The following is a 20,837-nucleotide window of genomic DNA, read 5'->3' on the forward strand; positions in this document are numbered from 1 at the left end:
TTAGGATGGGTTGGGAACTGGATGCCGATGGTCAAAATACAGGCAACATATTTTGGTACTTCTTTACTTTCACGGCGCCGCGCTACTTCCGGGTTACGCTCGCCACAAACTAAGTAAATAAACGCCATGCCAACATGGATAGTTCATACCTCCACTATCCATGTTGGCATGGAGTTGATTTTAATTAGCGTAGCGAGCCACCGAGCCCGCAGCGTGGGCGAGCGAAGCGAGCCCCGCAAGGGGACTCTGACGCGTGGCGCCGTGAAAGTAAAGAAGTACCCATATTTTAACAAGTACTGAAACCATAAACCATCCCTCTTGCAGCCTAATCCTAACTCTCCCCTCCCGCAAGCTAGCCTTAACCTCCACCTCCCTCATCCTAACCTCCACCTCCTGCGGCCTAGCCTTAACCTCTACCTCCCTCATCCTAACCTCCACCTTCTACGGCCTAGCCTTAACCTCCACCTCCCTCATCCTAATGGTGTGTACACACGGTCAGATGTGCCTTCAGATACTATCCACAATCAGATCGAATCTTGGATAGTATCTGAAGGCACATCCGATTTGCATACAAGTCTGACTATATAGTGCAGATCTGCCTTGCTCTTGATCTGACTTTCTGCCTTGCGATACGTGAACGCGCATGGGAATCGGATCGGATCTGAAGGGTTAAAACCCTTGCGATCTGCATCCGATTCCGATCCGATGTTGACTATATCGTCAACATCGGGAAGCAAAAAGTACCGTGTGTACACACCATAACCTCCACCTCCTGCGGCCTAGCCTAAACCTTCCCCACCCACATCCTAATCTCCACCTCCTGCGGCCTAGCCTTAACCTCCACCTCCCTCATCCTAACCTCCACCTCCTGCGGCCTAGCCTTAACCTCCACCTCCCTCATCATAACCTCCACCTCCTGCGGCCTAGCCTTAACCTCCACCTCCCTCATCCTAACCTCCACCTCCTGAAGCCTAGCCTTAACCTCCACCTCCCTCATCCTAACCTCCGCCTCCAGAAGCCTAGCCTTATCCTCCCCCTACCACAGCGTAACCCTAACACCACCCCACCACCCTACAGCCTTACTCCAACCCCACCTCCCACAGACCGCTCAGGGAAGGGAACAGGGAATGGACGGCAAAAACACAGGCATACAGTATAACAGATGTTTTAGGGAGTGTTTCTGCCTTCTGTTGCGGTCATGTACGTAAAGTAACATGGGGCCTGCATTGCTGCTTCCACAGCGAGACCGTGTGACCAAGGACGCACTAGAGGAGTCCATGTTCCTCATTAATGTATTGGTGCTTCCTAGGTGTACACAGTTGCTGAGGACCTTGTGATGGTTTCAGTGGGGATCTCTGAGAGTGATTCAGACCTGCTCGTAGCAGGCCAAATTCAGTCCCCTGCCCGATGGTGGGGGTTTGCCCATGCACATGTGCGAACCCCCGCAGCAAAGACCTTCGGCGAGTTTCACACTCACCAATGTGTTCGATCCAGGATGGGCGGGCAGGAGGCGGGCATGGCGCAGAAGCAGGGGGAACGCCCAGCACTTTACGGGCGAGCCCATAGAAGCGCTGGGCATACCCCTGGGAACGCAGGTGTACCCATGCTTACTTGGGGCAGGTGGCCGACATCACATGATGTCCGTGTGTGCCCCAAATTCATTGGGAAGCGTACGCTGGAAACTCAGTCCAGGCACCGGATGTTCGGCGTGGCAGCGTTTGCCTGCTCGCAGGCTGCGAATACACTCAGTCTAGTGAACAGGACTGAATCACCCCGTCTATTAATTACTGGATGGCAGCATCACTACGATTAGCAATTCTGCAGTCTGAAAAATTCCAACTGCAGAGGCTTATTCCATACAAACATATATTAGGCCCTACACACGCAAAACCAATTCATGTATTCCGCTTGTATTTGCACGCTAGTATGATACAACACATGAATGTGCCGGCCTATAGGACTGATTAGGTAATGGACGCAGATTACCGAAATCACTAATTGGAGATTTTTGACAATGTGCAAACCTGCCATCACATGTTCGCGACGCCTTAAACTGGGGCAGCATTGCTCAAAATGCGACCCCAGTCTAAGGGCCGGCGGGTGAAGATGACTGTGCACCAATGCAGCGATGCGAGGCGCTGCAACCCAAATACAGGGCGGTCCTGCATCTGGCTTCAGAGATCGGCTAGGCAGCCAGGGGTCTACCGGTAAGATGCCAGTGCTTCACTATATAGCAAACCGCTCGCATATAAGCGATGCAATTTTGTTGCAGGCCGGACTAGCCATGCAACAAGCCCCCCCCCCCCCCCATGCTGCCGCTGGCGGTTGTCGTATTGCGAAATAAGAAAACAGCCTAGACCCGCCACCGCTGTGCTCCAGGCCTGATATCTCGCTTAAAATTATTTGCAGCCCCTACAACATTTAAGTCAATAAATTGCGGGAAGGTTTACATAGCATCCCATTGGTAAATCAACACACAGACCTTCCTCAGATGAAGCATTTTTAGCCGACTTGTTCTACCTACTACAGATGTTACTGGCAGCGTCTTTTAGGAAATAAAGGAGAAAGTGAATTAGTTCCTTTGGCAAGGGATCAGAATGAACCTGCAGTGTGATCTGTGTCACGGGCCAGTACCGGCTGGGGTAGCGCTGTGCTAATCTGCAGGATTTGGCTGTTACTACCTCTAACTGGTGTTTGGTAAAACATGTAAAGGAAAGTCGGCTAAAAACCCTGTGCCCGATGCTGCGAGTCTGCAGAGAGAGACACAGAACAGAAAGGGATTTCTGCTAGCTGGCAGCGCTGCAGTACAATACTGCAGCATTCCAGGATCAGCTGCTTCAGAGCTGACACAACACAACACCCTCAGGCCCCACCAAGCTTACGCGAGTTCGCTATGACAAAGTCCTGCCGAATGAACCCTAGCATATTTCCTAGCTTTGCTATTCATTTAACCTTTGAAATGAGGCTGACGGACAAGAACGCTTTATCACCTGCTGTTCGGAAATTTCTGACACTGACACATTACATGCAGCAATGTTTACACACACAAATACACTCATTGAACCTTCCCGGTCGATAATGAACCAAGGGAGAGAGGTTTTTGGAAAATAATAGCTTAGAAACAATTACCATGTTACTGCAGGAGAATTACAATGCACAAACTGTTCTGTAGTAGAGATGTAATCCATCTACTACTTGGTATAAATAATAGAAGATGCTTGCAAAAAACAATGGGGGGGCCATCCAATTCAGTGCAATCTGGACAGTGCTGGGAAAGAGAACCGGAGCCATTCCATTGGCCGCGCTAAGCCCGACTCGAGGTGTGAGCAGAAATCTGACTAAACTAATGAGGTTCTCTTCTTTATCGTGTGCATCATGTCCAGCACATGGAGAATGCCGGTTACCACGGCTAAATAGCGGGCTTAAATGTGGTAACCGTAGTAGTGTACATTCTAGCACCCGCCATGTTTGAAAACCCATGCAGTTCCTATTCCCTGCCAGCGGTGTCGCTGTCTGCTGTAGTCAGACCTGTGCTAGAAACACCACAGCAGACAGCGACACCCCAGGCAGGGAACAGGAACTGCATGTGTTTTCAAATATGGCGGGTGCTAGAATGAACAATACTAAGGGGTGAATCTTATTAACCCCGAAGGGCGTGGATGATTCGCCGAGTGCAAATCATCACGACACCGGGCGGGCCGAATTTGCTGAAAAGTGCTTGCACCTCCATAGGGGTGCAAGCAACTTGCAGCGAATTCTGCATTGCGAAGGGTGCGAGATAGGCTTAATTCTGGTGCCGTTTTCAGCGTGAAAACGGCACCCGAATTAAGCCTATCTTGCGCGGCAACTGGCACCCTTCAGAGTTAATATGGTGGACCCCTAAGTACAGGGTGTGAGGGGGACAAATTAATAGCTGATTCACGTCGATATTTATACTGCGCTGAATTGAATCACCCACAAAATAGTTAAACAGGAACATAAAGCATGAAACTAGGGTCTAATTCAGACCTGTTTGCTAGACTGAACTAGCGAACAGGCAAATGCTGCCCGGCCGAACACTCCACCACCACCAAACGAATCCCCTTGCTAGCATGCAAGGGGATGTGTATGCGAACGCAAACATCGAGAAGAATTTGGCCCGTAACGAACGGGTCTGAATTGGCAAGTTAGCCAACAATTAGGTACAAGTTCAGAATGAAGTGGGCGGGCAGCTGACATCCGGTGATGTCATCCACCCGCCCTTGGCGCCCATGTCACAGCCTCATTAGCATGAGAACACTCAGCTCATGTGAATGCCTATGAAACACTGGGCGTTCACATATGCTAATGGGACGCCCGCCACCCCACACCCCTCTCCACCCCCTGTCCTGGGTACACGCAACCAGCGATCCGACTATTCGCAGTGCAAAAATGTGCATGCACAGTGACACAACATCGGTCCCCGTGTGAACGAATGGCCGCAGTGAATGGTCCACAGTGTACTAGGGATGTAAACCTTTTTTGTTTGCACAAATTTAAGCTGTGGACACACTAGACCAGTGGTGTCAAACTCAGGGCCCTCCAGCTGTTGTGGAACTACACATCCTAGCATGCCCTGCCACAGATTTTATATAATAGATTGCTAAAACTGTGGCACTATGCACTAGACTATGGGTCACCTGAGCATGGGGGACCGAAACAGCATGTCGTGCACATCATATAGTGTGCACCTATGTCGCGGACGGTAAGTGCTCCCAGATGTTGTCAGTGACATCTGCCATCAGCCCTGCCTCGCTGGCAAGAGCAGCATGTCCGCCACTTCGCCTAGTCCGAGACAAGCCAAACAGTAAGTGCTCCCAGATGTTGTCAGTGACATCCGCCATCAGCCCTGCATCGCTAGCAAGAGCAGCATGTCCGCCACTCCGCCTAGTCCGAGACAAGCCAAACAGTAAATCTGTAAATCAAATAACACAGAGAAACCTATAATCTACTGGTCAAAGTTATCGGAAAACGTCTGTGACCTGCATGTCGCCCCCTTGAACTGCAATGACTTACAATATTTATGTATGCAAAATTTCTTCTACTTCAACCATATTTTTGTAGAGTGACATTGCGTGATAAGGAACATTGCCTTGCAGCAACGTCCACCTTCTTTTGTTCTTCAGTTCACAGATGGATACCCTGACAATATCCCCAAGAATATGCCAGTACAATCTAGAACTCATAGTTCCGTCAAAATGCCAAGCTGTCCTGGTCCTTTGGCAGCAAACCAGCCCCAATCCATCATACTGCCACCAGCTAGTTTCTTGCGTTTAGATAAGAGACGTCTGTTGAAATGCAGCGTTTGGTTTTCTCCAGATCACAACATTTTTCATTTAAAACATGGGTGTTTCTTTACTGACCCCACACAAAAGCATTGCCCTTTTATATTTGGGCTTAAACGCATTGGGAATTAGCTGCAGCTTAGTAAACTACCTGCCATGGTCACGCTTCTTGTTCAGCGTTTGTTAGATAGTGGACCCATGAATACTGACAGAGAGGTCTGATATGACCCAGTGACGTTCTATGTGATCTCCAGGAATATTGTAAGTGATTATAAGGAATGATTGAGAATACCACTCTAGGGAAAGATAAATAATGGTGTTAACTTGAACTTGTGAAGAAGGACATCTTTAGAAATAATTTTGAAACCTTCTCCAGCCTCAAGAGCATCTTTATCAAAGGTCCTCAAATCTACTTTGATCCCAGCATGGTATGCGTTCACAAACCTGCATGGTGTCCAGGCTTTAGACATTGGGTCTTCAATGCATGTCGAAACTGCCGTCTTGCCGAAAAGACGTCAGTTCTCCACATGAATAGATCGGAAGGGTTTCCGATCTATTCAATGCTATCTGGGGGGTTTTCGGGTGGTCGAAAGGTTTCAACCTGACGATTGACGGACTAGCCGCTAATCCAACTGCTTTTGATGGAAACACAACCAAAACCTAAAGGTTTTGGCTGTGTTTCTGTCAATCTCAATCCAAAATAAAAAGATGCTGGTTTGAGGCAGGGAGGACGGTGCCGGGTGAGCAGCTCATCCAGACCCTTCCCAACTTCTGCTGCCTCCCGCCACCTCGCTCACCCGGTCCCTGCACCGGCCAGGTGAGCATCGGATTTGGCTGCTGCATTGAATAATGGATGCCAGATCCATTCCGGCAAAACATTTTTGGAATGGATCCGGCATCAATTGAACCATAGGGTTCAGTTTATGTTTTTTTTTTTTCTTTAAGGAGTGGCCAGCTCTAACTTACCTGATTACCATCACCCAATTGATCGACACTCATGAACCCTAAGGAGCAGATTCAAGTAAGTGCAAGGATCATTTAGAACCTTGAGCACCACTTTGTAGGGTGAACATCTAGCGGGTAATGACAGGAAGGAAAAGGCCACTGTTTTCTTGCCATCTCTATAAGGTTCAAGCCTTGTGTTACAGCAGCACATAACGCTATTATGAAACCTGCAGCTACAGATGGAGCAGCTCTCATTAGATTCTATCGCCAATCGCTGCTGCTCGCCATCCGCCAGAAGGGCTGCGCTCGCACTCTGTTCTGACGGAGCCCACTGCCGCCCTCCACGCCTCTCCCCCATAGCTGCCCGCACCCTCCCCTTCCTCTGTTACAGATGTAGTACCTCTCAGCCAGCTCAGGAAATCACCTTCACACGGCGGTGGGGAGCGGAATCCCTGCCCGTCTCTGCTTCAGGGAGACGGGCAGGGATTCCGCTCCCCACCGCCGTGTGAAGGCAATTTCCTGAGCTGGCTGAGAGGCAGCAGCACCTCTGAATACATCACTGATCAGGGAGTCCTGAAGATGCTCTAATCAGCTGTACATGCTGTTTGCCAGAAGCATCTAAAGCAGGGCTGGCCAAATCGGTACTTGGGATCTACCAACAGTCCATGTTTTCCAGGCCACCTGTGGATCTGTAGAATGTGTCGGTTAGGAATGAATGCAGCTGTGCAGAGGTGGATTTTCCACAAGGCAACCTAGGTGCCCGTAAAGGGCCCAGCAGGTCCCAAGGGGCTCCATAAAGATATCCAGGTCACCCAAAACGATCCCAGGGGAACATTGCATGACTACTGCGGGATGTTATGCCATTACATAGACCTGCCGGCGCTCCCAAAGTCTCATTGATGTTCTTTGATAGGAAAAAAAATATTTGGACACACAAAATGGCTTCCTCCACTCAATGTATATGGGCAATCAGTTTACTGTAAATGTAAGCCTACTGACTAAAGACCTAGAGTCTAATTCAGATTTGTACGCAATGGCGATGTTCACGCAGCCGAGCATTTATCAGTAGACTGGGAAACACAAAAGGTACGTTACCAACGCCGCCTGCAATCAGCCGCAAAAATATAGTGCTATGGATTATATGAGGGAGGTGAGCCCCAAACCAGTATCTTGCCTTGGGCCCCACGAGGTCTAAATCCATCTCTGCTCTTGTGCACCAGCTAGGTCAGGCATTCCCAACCACGGTCCTGAAGGCACACCAACAGTGCAGGTTTCAGTGATATCTAGGCTTCAGCACAGATGGTTTCATCAGAATCCCTCAGGTACTGATTAAGTCACCTGTGCTCAAGCCTGGATATCTACAAAACCTGCACTGTTGGTGTGCCTTGAGGACCGTGGTTGGGAATGCCTGAGCTAGGTGGTCTGAAAAACATGGACGGTTGGTAGATCTTGAGGACCAGTTAGGCCAGCCCAGATCTAAAGGATGCTCTGGCGGTGCTGCAGGGGTGCCTGCTAGCCAGAAACAAGCAGCCGAAAAATGCATGAACCGCCCATTGACTACATAGTGTGTACCTGGCTTTAATGGCAGATAAAACACATTTAAAAGGTCACATCGATGCAGACATCCAGAATAGTACAAGGCTTGGCAAATGATCTGCAGTAGCTACAACTGCAGCATTGCACTCTTGCCTGAAATAGGGTGTATGGAAATAGTTGCTAAACTATCAACACCACCTAACATGTAGCAGCAAACCAGCAATAGACCAACTGACATATGGCAGCGAGGATTAACTACTACTGTAATAAAAACAGCAATAGTTTTAACAGGGATCATTTGCTGCCACCAGGACAGGACAAGGACAGGCCCCTGGTGCATGGCTAATGGGACCTTTGCTAATGATGAATAAACAAGTGGACTTAATGATCTCCCAGCACAAACTGGCCTCCTTGTCCACCTCCTCAAGGTCAAGAGATCCTGCAGGATATGCACCGAGCAGGCTGATTTCTAACATACCATCTCCACTGGCAACTTTTTATTTATTTTGCCCCCATGCACCAAACATAGCAATAATCACCTGCTGCAAGCAGCCCGGCGCAGCTGATCCTAATGCACTGCCCAGCAATGGCTGCGGCTGTTTAACATGCAATAGACCGCGCTGCCCCCGGTAGCGTTACCTTATATTTGTGATCACTTGCACAGATCGATGGCACGACGCTCTGGGGTGCTCCTTTCGTTTTTGCTCAGTGCAGGCGAGCCAGCAGCGACCGATCGCCAAGAGCACTTTGACAACTGGAAGGAGAGTGCGCAGGCGCACACGGAGGCTCACGGGAGTTGTAGTCTTTCCGCGGCCCCCAGCGCATGACCGCTGCTGCAGGGGAGGGAAGGTTGCTGTGCAGCGAGCAGGGGGTGATGACCCGGCCTACTCGTCACCAGCTGATCTATTGCGCAACAGAGAGCAAGGGCATTGTGACGCTCACATGAGCAGCAGGACTGCCTGCCCTGCTCCGGCATAGAAGTGCACATGCATAGAAGTGCACATGGGGTGAGGAGGTGTAAAGATAATGGCCCTTATTCTGGCCGCATTATTTCTACACTCTCTCTGCACTTTATTGTTAGGTCGACTGCGTCTAGGTCAACAATCAATAGGTTAACTACTCTTGGTCGACGTGCAAAAGGTTGACACTGACAAATGGTCAACACAGGCAATAAGTGGACATGGCAATGGTTGACACGAGAAGTTCGACATTAGTTTTTCACATTTTTTTCTCATTCAGGTGACTTCACACCTTACGATCCATGTGGACTACAATTGAGAATGGTAAAGTGTGCCGAGCGAAGCAAGCCATGCCAGGGTACCCCTTACGCTAATTGTTGACACAGATACAAAACAGTTAAAATGCTTGTCAACCTTTTCACATGTCAACCAATTGCTTATGTCAACCTTCTGTCCATGTCAACATTTTCACTGCCTACCTACCTAATGACTGTCGATCCAATAATCTACACCCAGCCATTGGCCCTTATTCTGATTCACTCGCAAAGGCAAATTCCTTCTCAAATGGACAAAACCATGTGCACAGCAGGTTGGGCAAACTTTTCACGTGTGTACTTAGCTTAAGCGTTAAATTGGTCAAAACAATAGAAAAGTGCCACCAATGATCAAATTATTGTGAAAAACTGAAGGAAACTTGTTTGTCATGATCAAACATTGATGTTTCCAGCTTGTGTAATCTGTAATGATGCAACCTATAGTAAATAAAGATAAAAGTCTTTTTAAGGCAATTATTTTGTAATACATTGTAAGATATTGATTTTACAAAAAAAGTTACTATAACTAAAATCAATAGATATGTTTATGTACAAGGCAGCCGAAAGGCCCAATCATGGATGGTGTGGCCACCTCCCACGATTAGGCCATGCCCCAAAATGTTTAAGGTGGGTGAAAAACACTCTAAAATCGAGGGTGGAGTGTTATTGACCCCCCCTCACCTCAGCAGCAGCACACACCTACAGCATGTGCTGTGGTCACAGCAGGCTCTCATGCTGTCAGTGAGACGCTCATGCTGAGGCAAGCAGAGCACGTGCTGTAGGTGTGCGCTGCTGCTGCCTGGGAGGAACGACGAAGGGGGAAGGTATGGGGGGGGGGCAGACCAGGGCCCCCCGCCGGGCCCCTCCAGTAAGCCCAGGCCCAGGTAATTAGTACCCCCCCTCTCAGCGGTCCTGTATATGTGTGTATATATATATAAATATATATATATATATATACAGGTCGACACAAGCATTAGGTTGACATGGGATAGGTCGACAGTCAAAAGGTTGACATGGGGTTTTTCTTTCTTTTTTTTAGCCGACATGCGCCGACAGGCGGTATTTCATGCCCTACCATCCACTAGGGTGTGATGGAGAATAAAATAGTGTGCGGAGCACATGCGAGCCATGCGAGGGGACACGGTGCTATGTTTCAGTATCCATGTTGACTGTGTCGAAATTCGGGACAAAAAAGAAAACCATGTCGACTTTTTGACTGTCTACCTTCCCCATGTCAACTGAATGCTTGTGTCTACCTACTGACCTGTCGACCTAACCCATGTCGATCTTGAGTCATGTCGACCTTCCTGCATGTCAACCTTCAGTCATGTAGACATTAATGCATGTCGACCTAGTGGTGTCAACCTAGCTGCTGTCTATCCATTGATCCATACCCTACTAAAATAAGGATGCAGCTTGCTCAGGTGCCATCCCAGCTGAGGAGTACCAACCAATGGTACTGGACACAGGCGGCACTCAAAAGACTTTGTCCAAATCAATTTATGGTTCAAGAAAAAATGGGTGCCACATGACCGTTTCGGGGCTTCAGAACCCCGTCATCAGGACCATGAAAAAGCTGCTTAAGCAGCAAAACGCATTTCCAGCAACAACTGCACCCCCAGCCCGACTATGGCGGCACGTATTGTAGAGCAATGCCACCTCTCTAGGAAGCCGGACACATACGGGTATTACATACAAACATCCTTGTTTAGGGAGGAATAACTTCACATCCAGTAATCATCACCACCAAAAGCATCAGTTCCAGTGCAGAACTGGTACCATCCACATCAGGCCTAAAAGGAAGGGACGCTAGGAGATCCACTGGCCTGAGGGCACTAAGGGTGACTATTACCTTATTATTGGGAACACACAGCAACAGAGTTTTACATACATGTATTCATACCTCCCAACAGTCCCGATTTTAGCGGGACAATCCCGATTGTCAGGGCCTGTCCCGCTGTCCCACCCGCGGACGGCAGTGTCCCGCGGTGTGGGGGGGCTGTTGGGAGTCCCCCCTGTCAGCTGCTAAGCAGCGGGGAATAAACGCTATGCGCACAGCGTCTATTCCCGCAGCCAGGGGGCTGGGGGCATGGCTAGAGGCTCACAGAGCCTCTGGGTCATGCTCCCATAGCGTCAAAATGGGGGCGTGGCCTCACGGGGAAGCCGCGAGTATAGGCCACACCCCCACATTAGGCCACGGCCCCCCCCCTCCGAAAATTTTAACGCGCCTCTGGCGCGCAGCATCAGCGTCCCGACTGCTAAGCTGCAAAAGTTGGGAGGTATGCGTATTGTTTCTTCAAATTATTGTCTATTTTAATATGATTATTATTTAAATAAATGTGATAATTTTTACATGCACACCTGCAGTTTATTTAATTTTTATTTATTTACTTTTCATTTATTTTTTTCTTTCGTTTTGTCATTATAGGGGTGTAACGTCCCCCTTACTGTGGTTGCTGCTTTTGGCCCAACATTTCATTACCAGGCGCCCTTAAGATAACCAAGTTATCACCCATTTCTTTATACTGCTTCTACCTTACTAGGCTGAGGTTTAACCTGTCCTCCGCCCACAATGTACCCCAAATACTTGGCTTACACCATACAAATGGCACATTTCTCAGGGTTGGCAGTAAACCCGTATACCTGTAGAGACTTTAATAAGGCCTCCACCTTTGGTATAGTAGGTGTGACTCCCATTCAGAGCTAAAAATAACAATGCTTTCTAAATATGAAGCTGCATATTCCCTGTGGGGCCCCAGCAACTTATTCATAGCACTCAGGAAGGTTGTTGGGGCACCATGTAAACCAAATGGCAGCACTTTGTACTGAATTAAGCCCTCTGGTATAGAGAAGGCTGTTTTTGCCTTAGCAGCTTCTGTCAAAGGAATCTGCCAATATCCTTTTGTTAAGTCAAGTGTGGTAAGAGACTGACTCTTGGCTACATTTTCTACCAACTCATGAATCTGGGGAATAGGGTAGGAATCAAAGCAAGAAACCTGATTTAATTTACTGAAATTATTGCAGAATCTTAAAGCACTTGAAGGCTTAGGGACTAAGACAATGGGATTCCATTTGTTGGTGGATTCCTCTATAACCCCTAGGTGTAACGTCTTTTTCACCTCTTGCTTTACCGTTGCCTGCTTTGCCTCGGGTATGCGATATGGCCTTTGTTTAATGACCACCCCGGAGTCACAGCATCATGTTGGATAATCTGTGTCCTTCCCGGACTGGCACAAAACACATCTTGGTACTGGGCCACAAAATGTACCACTTCCTATTTCTTACCAGGACTAAGTGTGACTCAACGGGTAGCATTGTGGAACCTGTTTTTGCTACCATAGAGGGCTGACTGGCAATTTTATTCCATGTTTTTAACAGGTTTATATGGTAGATTTGGACCTCCCTTCTTTTACCCTCCTGTAGAACCTTGTAATTGACCAGTCCCACCGCTCTATGATCTCATTAAGGGCCTCGCCATTGAGCATACATCTTACTCTCTCTAGTGGGCACAAGCACTAATACTATGTCTCCCTGTTTAAAGGACTGGTTGACTGTGGTGACATCATAACTTTGTTTCTGACGTTGTTGAGCCCTCTACATGTGTTGGTTCAGGAGTGGTGCAATCTGCCTTAGATGGCCGTACAATTGGGACACAAACTGAACGATGTTAGGGTCCTGACAATGTTGTTCTTCCTAACCTTTTAATAGATTTAGAATCCCTCTGGGCTGTCTGCCATAGAGGAGATCAAAGGGACTAAACCCTGTAGAGGATTCGGGTACCTCTCTGACGTCAAACATTAAATAACGTAGGAGCAAATCCCAGTCTTGTTTTTCTTTAGAAACTGCCCTCTTTATCTTTATCACTTGTTTAAGAGTTTGATGAAACCTTTCTACCAGGCCATCTGTTTGCAGGTGGTACAATGAGGTGGTCATCCTGTCTACCTTTAACAACCGGCATAAATCCTTCATAAGCTTGGAAACAAATGGGGTACCTTGGTCCGTTAAGATCTCCTTTGGTATTCCCAGGTGGGTATACAGGATTAGTGCCAGATTTCCTATTAAACAGGGGTATAGCCTCCGGTATCTGGTGACACAATCCACTACCACTAGTATGTATTGGTGCCCTCGAGCAGATTTTTCCACTGGCCCTATAAGATTCATACCAATTTGCTCAAAAGGCACGGTAATGATAGGTAGGAGGGGTACCAATGGAGCCCTAAACTCTGGTCGAGGGGCTGTCTTCTGGCACACTGGGCATTCCTGACAATACCTCTTGACCTTAACTGTATGCATTGGAGGAGTTTCTCCTCCACCCCTAAATGGCCATCCCACAAATGCGTATGTGCAGCTTCTAATACCAACCGCTCAAGTTTTCGGAGAACTAACAACTGTTCTACTCTTTTCCCCCGTAAAGTAGCAACACATAGCAAATAATTTTATATATATTTTATTGTTAGATCTTTTTAAGATAAAATTCACATTTTTTGAGTCGAAATAATTGATTAGGTAAGAATTAGTATTAAATTCATGGGAAAAATTTACTAAGACTAGAGTTCTATTGAAGGTGGGATGTTGCTCGTAGCAACCAATCAGATTAATGTAGCACCTTCAAGAAGATAATAGGCCAACATCCCATCTTCACTAGAACTCCAATTTTAGTACATTTGCCCCTTAGACATGTGCTAGTAGAAGGCAGACTTAATTCTAGTAATTCAGGCCTTAACATCTCCGGTTCAGCATTTATAAAGAATACACGTTTTGTAATTTTTTAAATTAAAAAGACTCAAATGATGTCCTACACAATTACAAAATGCACATTTCCTAAAACTGGATATTAAAAGGCTGTGAAATAGAATTCGGGTAGAAAGCTCACATCTTTGCGACAACTAATTAAAGTAACATTATGCAATTATCTTGCTCTTTCCTATAACGTGTGAGGGCAGCGTACTATTTAGTCTGGGGTAACCGCAGGTAAGATGGTTTTTAGCTTAGCTGTAACATACATAAATATACATTTTTACTTTATGTCATAGGCAAAAAGTGAATCTATGTTAAACGCTGTCTAGACTGAGTTTGGATCTGACCATCTAAATAACATTGAAGGCAAGGGCGTAACTTCCATAGGTGCAAGGGGTGCAGCTGCTATGGGGCCCAGAGCTGAAGAGGGCCCATCTTTGCTGTCTAAGTATATGTTTTACATACATTTATCACAATCAGTTGCTAAATAGGGGGCCCTTACAAACTTTTGCTATGGGGCCCACGATTATCTAGGTACGCCTCTGATTCAAGGTATACTGTAATTGGGAATCCTTATGTTTAAACAGCCCTTCGTTCCAAAACCTGGACACTGACAGCCTCTCTGCAACTTCGCTCTCACTATCGCAAATCGGAATGGTTGCAATGCGATAGGAACATACCCTCCATCTGTACCTTTTTGGCCGGTACAGTACCTTTTTGTTTTTGTTTGGCTCTGACTCTCCATTGAAAGTATAGAAAACTTCCTGATTTTGTACCGGTTTCTTTCTGCCTTTCAGATGTTGGAGGGTATGTAGTAAGGCTATTAAACCAGGGTTTAATAGCGAGGGGTCCGCGGGTCAAATGACGCGAATTGCGCCGTTTTAGCCCTGCAATGCCTTTAAAATGGCATTGCACGGCAGTGGGCAGGGCAAAAACGGCACACGTGCTCTGGCCACGTCCATAAACAAGTAGCCATGCGTGTGGCTCCGCCCTCGCCCCTTTTCACTCCCCGCAGCACCACCCCCCCTGAGCTGACTGCCCTCTCCCAGAAAGGGCAGCCAGAAAGTAGGTAAGTATGTATTAAACATCGCTGGGCTTGATATTGGGAGCCCAGCAATCATTTGATGTTGGGCTGCCGATGTCCACCCTAATCCTGGTGTGAAATGCTATCAGTGGGTTTACTTAACCTTTAGTTACCTGTAATGATCTACCTAAGTTCCAAGAAGGCTTAAACAATGATGTAATTTACAAACACATAGAAGTGACTGGCTGTGGTTCACATCAGCCACGTGGCAGGTTGCTTACAGCAAGAAATAGATAAGACCTTTACTGTGCACTAGGCTGCCTTATATCAAATGTTTGTTCATGCAAGTCGTCTGCCATGGTTCACTTGTATGTGTGACATAAGCTGTGCTCGTTTAGCTCTGTGAAAGATTTAACCCTCACACCATAACAACTGAGGCAAAACTGAAGGCAGATGGAAGGCACAGAGAGTGCTGCAATATATCCAAGACAAACCCCTAAACAAACAAAAAATAGTTACTATATATTAAAAAGAAAGCACTGAATAAAATAAATGTGTTGTACAATTGTATATTTCACTATCAGTAATGAAAATGGTACAAACACAGTAATATATAGATTGTAAGCTTGCGAGCAGGGCCCTCCTACCTCTTTGTCGGTCTGTTACTTGTACCCAGTTTATTTTATGTCTGTTGTTTCCAATTATAAAGCGCAAGGGAATATGCTGCACTATACAGGGATTGGAGACCGGGCCGTTTCCCGGTGGGCTGGTACTGATTTGGTGTCCTTTCCCCTGTCTGGGCCGCCGCTTTCCCCTGGCTGGGCCGCGGGCCATCGGACTGCGCTACCACAGTGGTTAGTGCCTGTGGCCTCAGCCACCGACTGCCCAGTGCCCACAGTCAATATGGCCGCGACAGCGGTCGCTTTCGGGTGACATCACCCGGGACTGAGCAGCCTCGACGTCGGTGGGTGTGCATGGCCCCGAATTCTAGAGTGGAGGCCTCGCACACTGGAGGTCATTCTAATTTGATCGCTCCCCGGTGCATTTGCTCGGGGGACCAATGTTTAGCTTCTGCGCACGCGCAAAAGCATTGATGCACATGTGCAGAGGGTTGGTGCGAGCAGGTATAGGAAATTGCTTATTCGCCGCCCCATTCGTACCTAGCAGTGCGGGCTAGGGGCATAGGATGGCGGCGAGGGGCTGCGCCCATGGGAACTCCCAGTATTTCAGGGGCATCCCCTTCAAAAGGCTGAGTATTCCCATGGTAATTTGGCGATGACGCGGGTGCCGGGCAGGCATCTGACGTCACGGGATGCCAGCTGCCCGCCCTCTTCACGTACAAGGTAGCCGCAAATCTAAGACACCAAAGAGTGTTTTAGATTTGCATGCACCTTAGAAATCATTCGATGATCGGCGAACATCAAATGATTTACTCCGCACATGTAAGCTGCAAATGGATGTTTTTGAAAAACATCCATTCTCATGCATGTGCGGAGACTCAGCGTTCTTGCAGGCGGCATTTAAAGCACACGCAAAGCTGTGTGTGAACCAGAATGATCTCCACTGTGTTGGGCAGCGAGTTCCATGGAGTTGGAGCAACAAATCTAAAAGCTTGACCCCCAAAGGAATGAAGGGAGATTCTAGGTGCTGCTATGAGTCCTTCATCTACATACAGTATTGTAGAAAGTGAGTGGGACAGTAAGTTAGCAGGTACCTTGGACCCTGGTCATGTAGTGTTTTGGAAATCATAAGGCAATCTTTAAATAGATTCATCATCATACAGGCAGCCAGGGAAGGGAGTAGAGAATGGGTCCTATGGTGGGTGAAGAATAATCTGCGAAAGCGTGGTGGCCATCTTCCAAGTGATTTGCACATGTGCAATACAGGAACAAGATGCCGGTGCAATACCGATGTCCACATGGTTGAGTCAGAATGTGGACAAGGGCAAGAACGTCTAAAACCCCGATCCCACTTGCGCCACACCGGATCCTTTGTGGTCAGGGCAGATGGTACCAGAAATGTTGTGGAAAAGTGATGGGTGTTCCAGAGCAATGGCTGGAAGGTGGCTAAACAGAGGAACCAGGATGATCATCTAATGAGCATGTTATACCACGAGATAGCTGCTCCTGTTCCTTATTGTACTGTATTAAATGAGTGATAGCTAGTACATTCAGGCAATGGACAAATCCTGATTTTTTTTTTCTTTTTAGAAGTTCTAGTAAATGTGTCAGAAAGTTGGAGCAGTTATAAAGGTGAAACAGGAACCGGGACACATACAAATGTACAATGCCCTCAGGTTTATATGTTTTGTAGACATAAACAATGGATCTTTTATATGTTTTATAGACACAAACAATGGATCGTGCTAATGAAGTGGGTTAACCATCGGTAAATAGCCTCCATGGTATAAAACCATCAATGAATTAACTGCTCGCAACCACGATGGTCCCTGCTTTATGACTTACTAAACAGCAGGCCAATCAGAGCATGGGGGGGAAAAGGCATGGTCTTTGTAGGGGTGCAAAGAGGCGGCACCCTGTCAGCGGACTCTGTATAACACTGGTTTTCCCACATTGATGTAAAAAAAAAAACATTGTCTGTTAACCATAAATTATTTGTAACTATCGATGGTTGAGGAACATCCTTAAATAGCCGTAATTATAAAGAATGTCTGTATCGGAGACTAATCTAGCGGCTATATAGTGGCAGAAGGTCACAGCTCACTACATTTGGCCCCGAGTACCTTCCCTGTATTAGATCACATCAGCACATTGCATGTAGTGATTAGGAAGGTGACATTTTCCTGTGTAACAGCTGCAGTGGAATGTCAGCTTAACAATGAACAATGTATTTTACCTTTATGGGTCATGCTGTGTCTGGATAAAAGAATTCATTTTTTTGGGGGGGGGGGGGGGGGGGGTGGTTCAGTGGCAAACGCAGGATTTTCAGAAGGGGGTTTCCAGAGGGGCGGAGCAAAGCATGGAAATGGACATTAGGTGACCCAGTATATGCTGGGTCAGTTAAAGTATTATAGGTAGACCAAATGTATATAAATAATAAAAACATATATATATATATATATATATATATACATACAGGGACATCAACAGCAGTGTAGGCCCCTGGGCATAGCAATGTATTGGGGCCCCTACCGATCCTCCAGAGGTAGGGGTGGGGGAAGCTTTGATGTCCCACAAGTGGTAGGGGGTAATATATCAACTGCTCAGCATGTAGGGCCTGGATCATTAATTTCCACTAATTACCCCTTTACTGTACAGATGGTGGGAGATGAGGACATTGGGCTGAATGAAGGGGCCCTGATACATAACTTCCAGGGTGGTAGAGGATGTTTAATATGCAGAGGAGGGGTGTATAGTGGAGTGGGCTTATTATCCATAATTTTCTGGTGGGAGGACAGCTTGCTTGACTGCAGATATCTCCAGTTCCTGGAAATAGATTTATTAGATTTTAATGGAATTAAAAAATAGAGAATCCCACCTACCAAATGGTATTGGGGACTAGGGGATCAGAGTTCAGGAGGCAGAGCAATCTGCCAACGAGAATATAATACCCCTTTCAGACAGAAAAAAAGACCCGGGAATTTCCCTGCTCTTGCCGTGTCGACCCGGGTTTTTCTTCTGACTGAAAGGGTCAACACGGGTCTAAAGTTCCGGGACTTCGACCCAGGTATTTACCTGGGTTTTTCCCGGGTCTGTATTCCAAAAACCCGGGTCGCCGGCTGTCTGAAAGGAAACAACCCGGGTTTTTGTGATTATTACACATTGTTAGGCACTGATTGGCTCTCCTGGTGGGGTGCTGGCTGATTGGTTGTGAGGATAGGCTTCTCTGATTGGCTGGGAGGGCATGGCAATGGAGCTGGCCTCTGAGGTCATTAGGGAGCTGAAAAAGGGATAGCATGGCCCACTGGTAGAAGCAAGAGGTGAGAGCTGCTGGCAGTGAGAGGGGAGGAGGATATCGGCAAACAGATGACTGGGACAGTCAAAGATGCCACAGTGTACTCAAACATTGCAAATATACTGACAGCCATGTGAGGTAACATGTACCTTCCAGTATATAAAAACAATAAAACTTGTTTACAACACATCCTTGTGTCATGCCATGGTTAATGCAATGCAGTGAGCAGTCACCACCCACTTTTGATGACCTCATCTCTGTGTGCCTTTAAAACTGTCCTATTCTTATGACACACAGAGTTTTGCAGGAAAAATCCGGCTTCTGTGTGAAAGGGGTCGACACGGGAAATACCCGGGTTTTTGCTCCTGTGTGAAAGGGGGTCAGCCCCTTGCTGCCTAGTTGTACCCGGGTTTTTGTATCCGGGAAATACCTGGGTTTTTGGGATTTTTCTGTCTGAAAGGGGTATAAAACTACATACCAGGTGTGTGGAGCTGGAGCAGCAACCAGCTGCTGGAAGGCTGATATCTCTGGTTCTGGGAACAGTAGAGACAAGCTTCTAGTATCCTTTAAAGGGGGAGAGTCTCAGCTTTTGGAATATACCCTCAGAAAAACTCTAAGTCAGACAGAACCCGAAATATCTGACTGGGAAGAGCAATTAACAGGCTTGGATGGGGACCACTGCTTTGAAGTCATATATCTCCGGTTCCCAAGGGCCGATTTTTAAAATTCTTGTACCCATGGAAAGAGGGGACCCTCAGCTTTCAGCCTAGGGCCCTTAGACTTCTGGGGGGTTTCTGGGTACTCGGAAACCCCCCCTGCGTGCGCTACTTGGGTTCTTTTAAGAAGGTTTAAATGCAAGAAAAAATGTTACGTGACGCAAGAGCCATGTTTTTCCATATAGAAAATACAGAACTGAGAAGCATGTTTATTGACACAATATATGGGAGATATGAGGGTAAATTGAAGATGGGATGTTGCCCGTAGCAACTCAGATTCTGATTCTCATTCTGGTTGGTTCGCAGAGCAACGACCGCCCCCCCCCCCCCCCCCCCCCCCCCCCACACACACACACTATTAGCTGATGGCACCCACAGTAAAGACCTGCACATGCGCGCATTCCCTTATGCGCATGCGCAGAACTTCAACATAGGTCGCCGTTGCAAATTCGCAACGTAGTGAACTGAAGCGGGCAGTAAGGTCAGTAGGGCTTTCATTAGAGAGCAGCAGCAGCAAGGGAGGTCACTGCACTTTCCTCACTGCGGTGTCCAGCTCCTCCCCCCTGACCTTAGCATCAGGGTCAGGGCAGCATGTGCTGAGCTGTGATTGGACGAGCTTGGCACATCCTGATTAGAAGAACCCCTGTTTGGAGGAGCCTATCACATGCTCATCTGACCCCTGGGACACAGAGGATCTCACAGCTTGGTTCCCTCTGTGAGTATGCTCCCTGCCCACCATCTGTCCCCATCTCCCTGACTAAAATCTGCCCCTTCTCCCTGCCCAACATTTGTACCTCTCTCTGTCCAGTATCTGCCCCCCTCTCCCTGCCCAGCATTTGGCTCACTCTCGCCAGCATGTGACTGTCCCTACTTCTAACTTCCCAGCATCTGTACCCTCCTCTCTGTGCCCAGCATCTGACTGTCCTGCCTTCTCTCTGCCCAGCATCTGGCTGTCTCCCCCCCACAGTTTTTTTTCTTGTACCCCATCTATCATATTTATACTCTATCCATATCCACCATTTTCCAACCACACCCATTTTTGGGTATGGTACAGGGGTCCGACAGTCGGGATCCCGACTGGCCGGACCCAGACAGCATGGCGAGCGCAACAAAGCCCCTTGTGCTTTGTGCATGTGCTCGCCACGCTACGGGCATGGTGGCTCGCTACGTGAGCCACCTATTCTATTCTCCCTCTATGGGGGTCGTGGACCCCCACGAGGGAAAATAGCAAGTGGCCGTCGGGAACCCGGCTGTCAGTGTTTTGACAGTCGGATCCCGACTCACGGGACCCCATCCGGCACCCCCATTTTTCCTGTGTTCCCTTCACAACTCACTGTTTCTCTTACATTCCCCTACTCACGCCTCCCCTTTCTTATTCCTCATATGCT

At 47.6% G+C, this 20,837-nt stretch overlaps 1 protein-coding gene across 2 annotated transcripts in view; it reads right to left on the minus strand.

Moving 5' to 3' along the window:
• The window catches only part of CPEB3 (cytoplasmic polyadenylation element binding protein 3), a 132,186-nt gene extending 123,592 nt beyond the window's left edge, over window positions 1–8,594 (minus strand). For both annotated transcript variants that reach the window (XM_083149334.1, XM_083149332.1), the window contains exon 1: window positions 8,424–8,594. The gene's annotated coding sequence lies outside the window, so the exon portion shown is untranslated. The remainder of the gene's footprint in view (window positions 1–8,423) is intronic.
• Window positions 8,595–20,837: the final 12,243 nt, after the last annotated feature.

Source organism: Crinia signifera, chromosome 6 (assembly GCF_055691185.1).
Source record: "Crinia signifera chromosome 6, ASM5569118v1, whole genome shotgun sequence".
Lineage (NCBI taxonomy): Eukaryota > Metazoa > Chordata > Amphibia > Anura > Myobatrachidae > Crinia > Crinia signifera.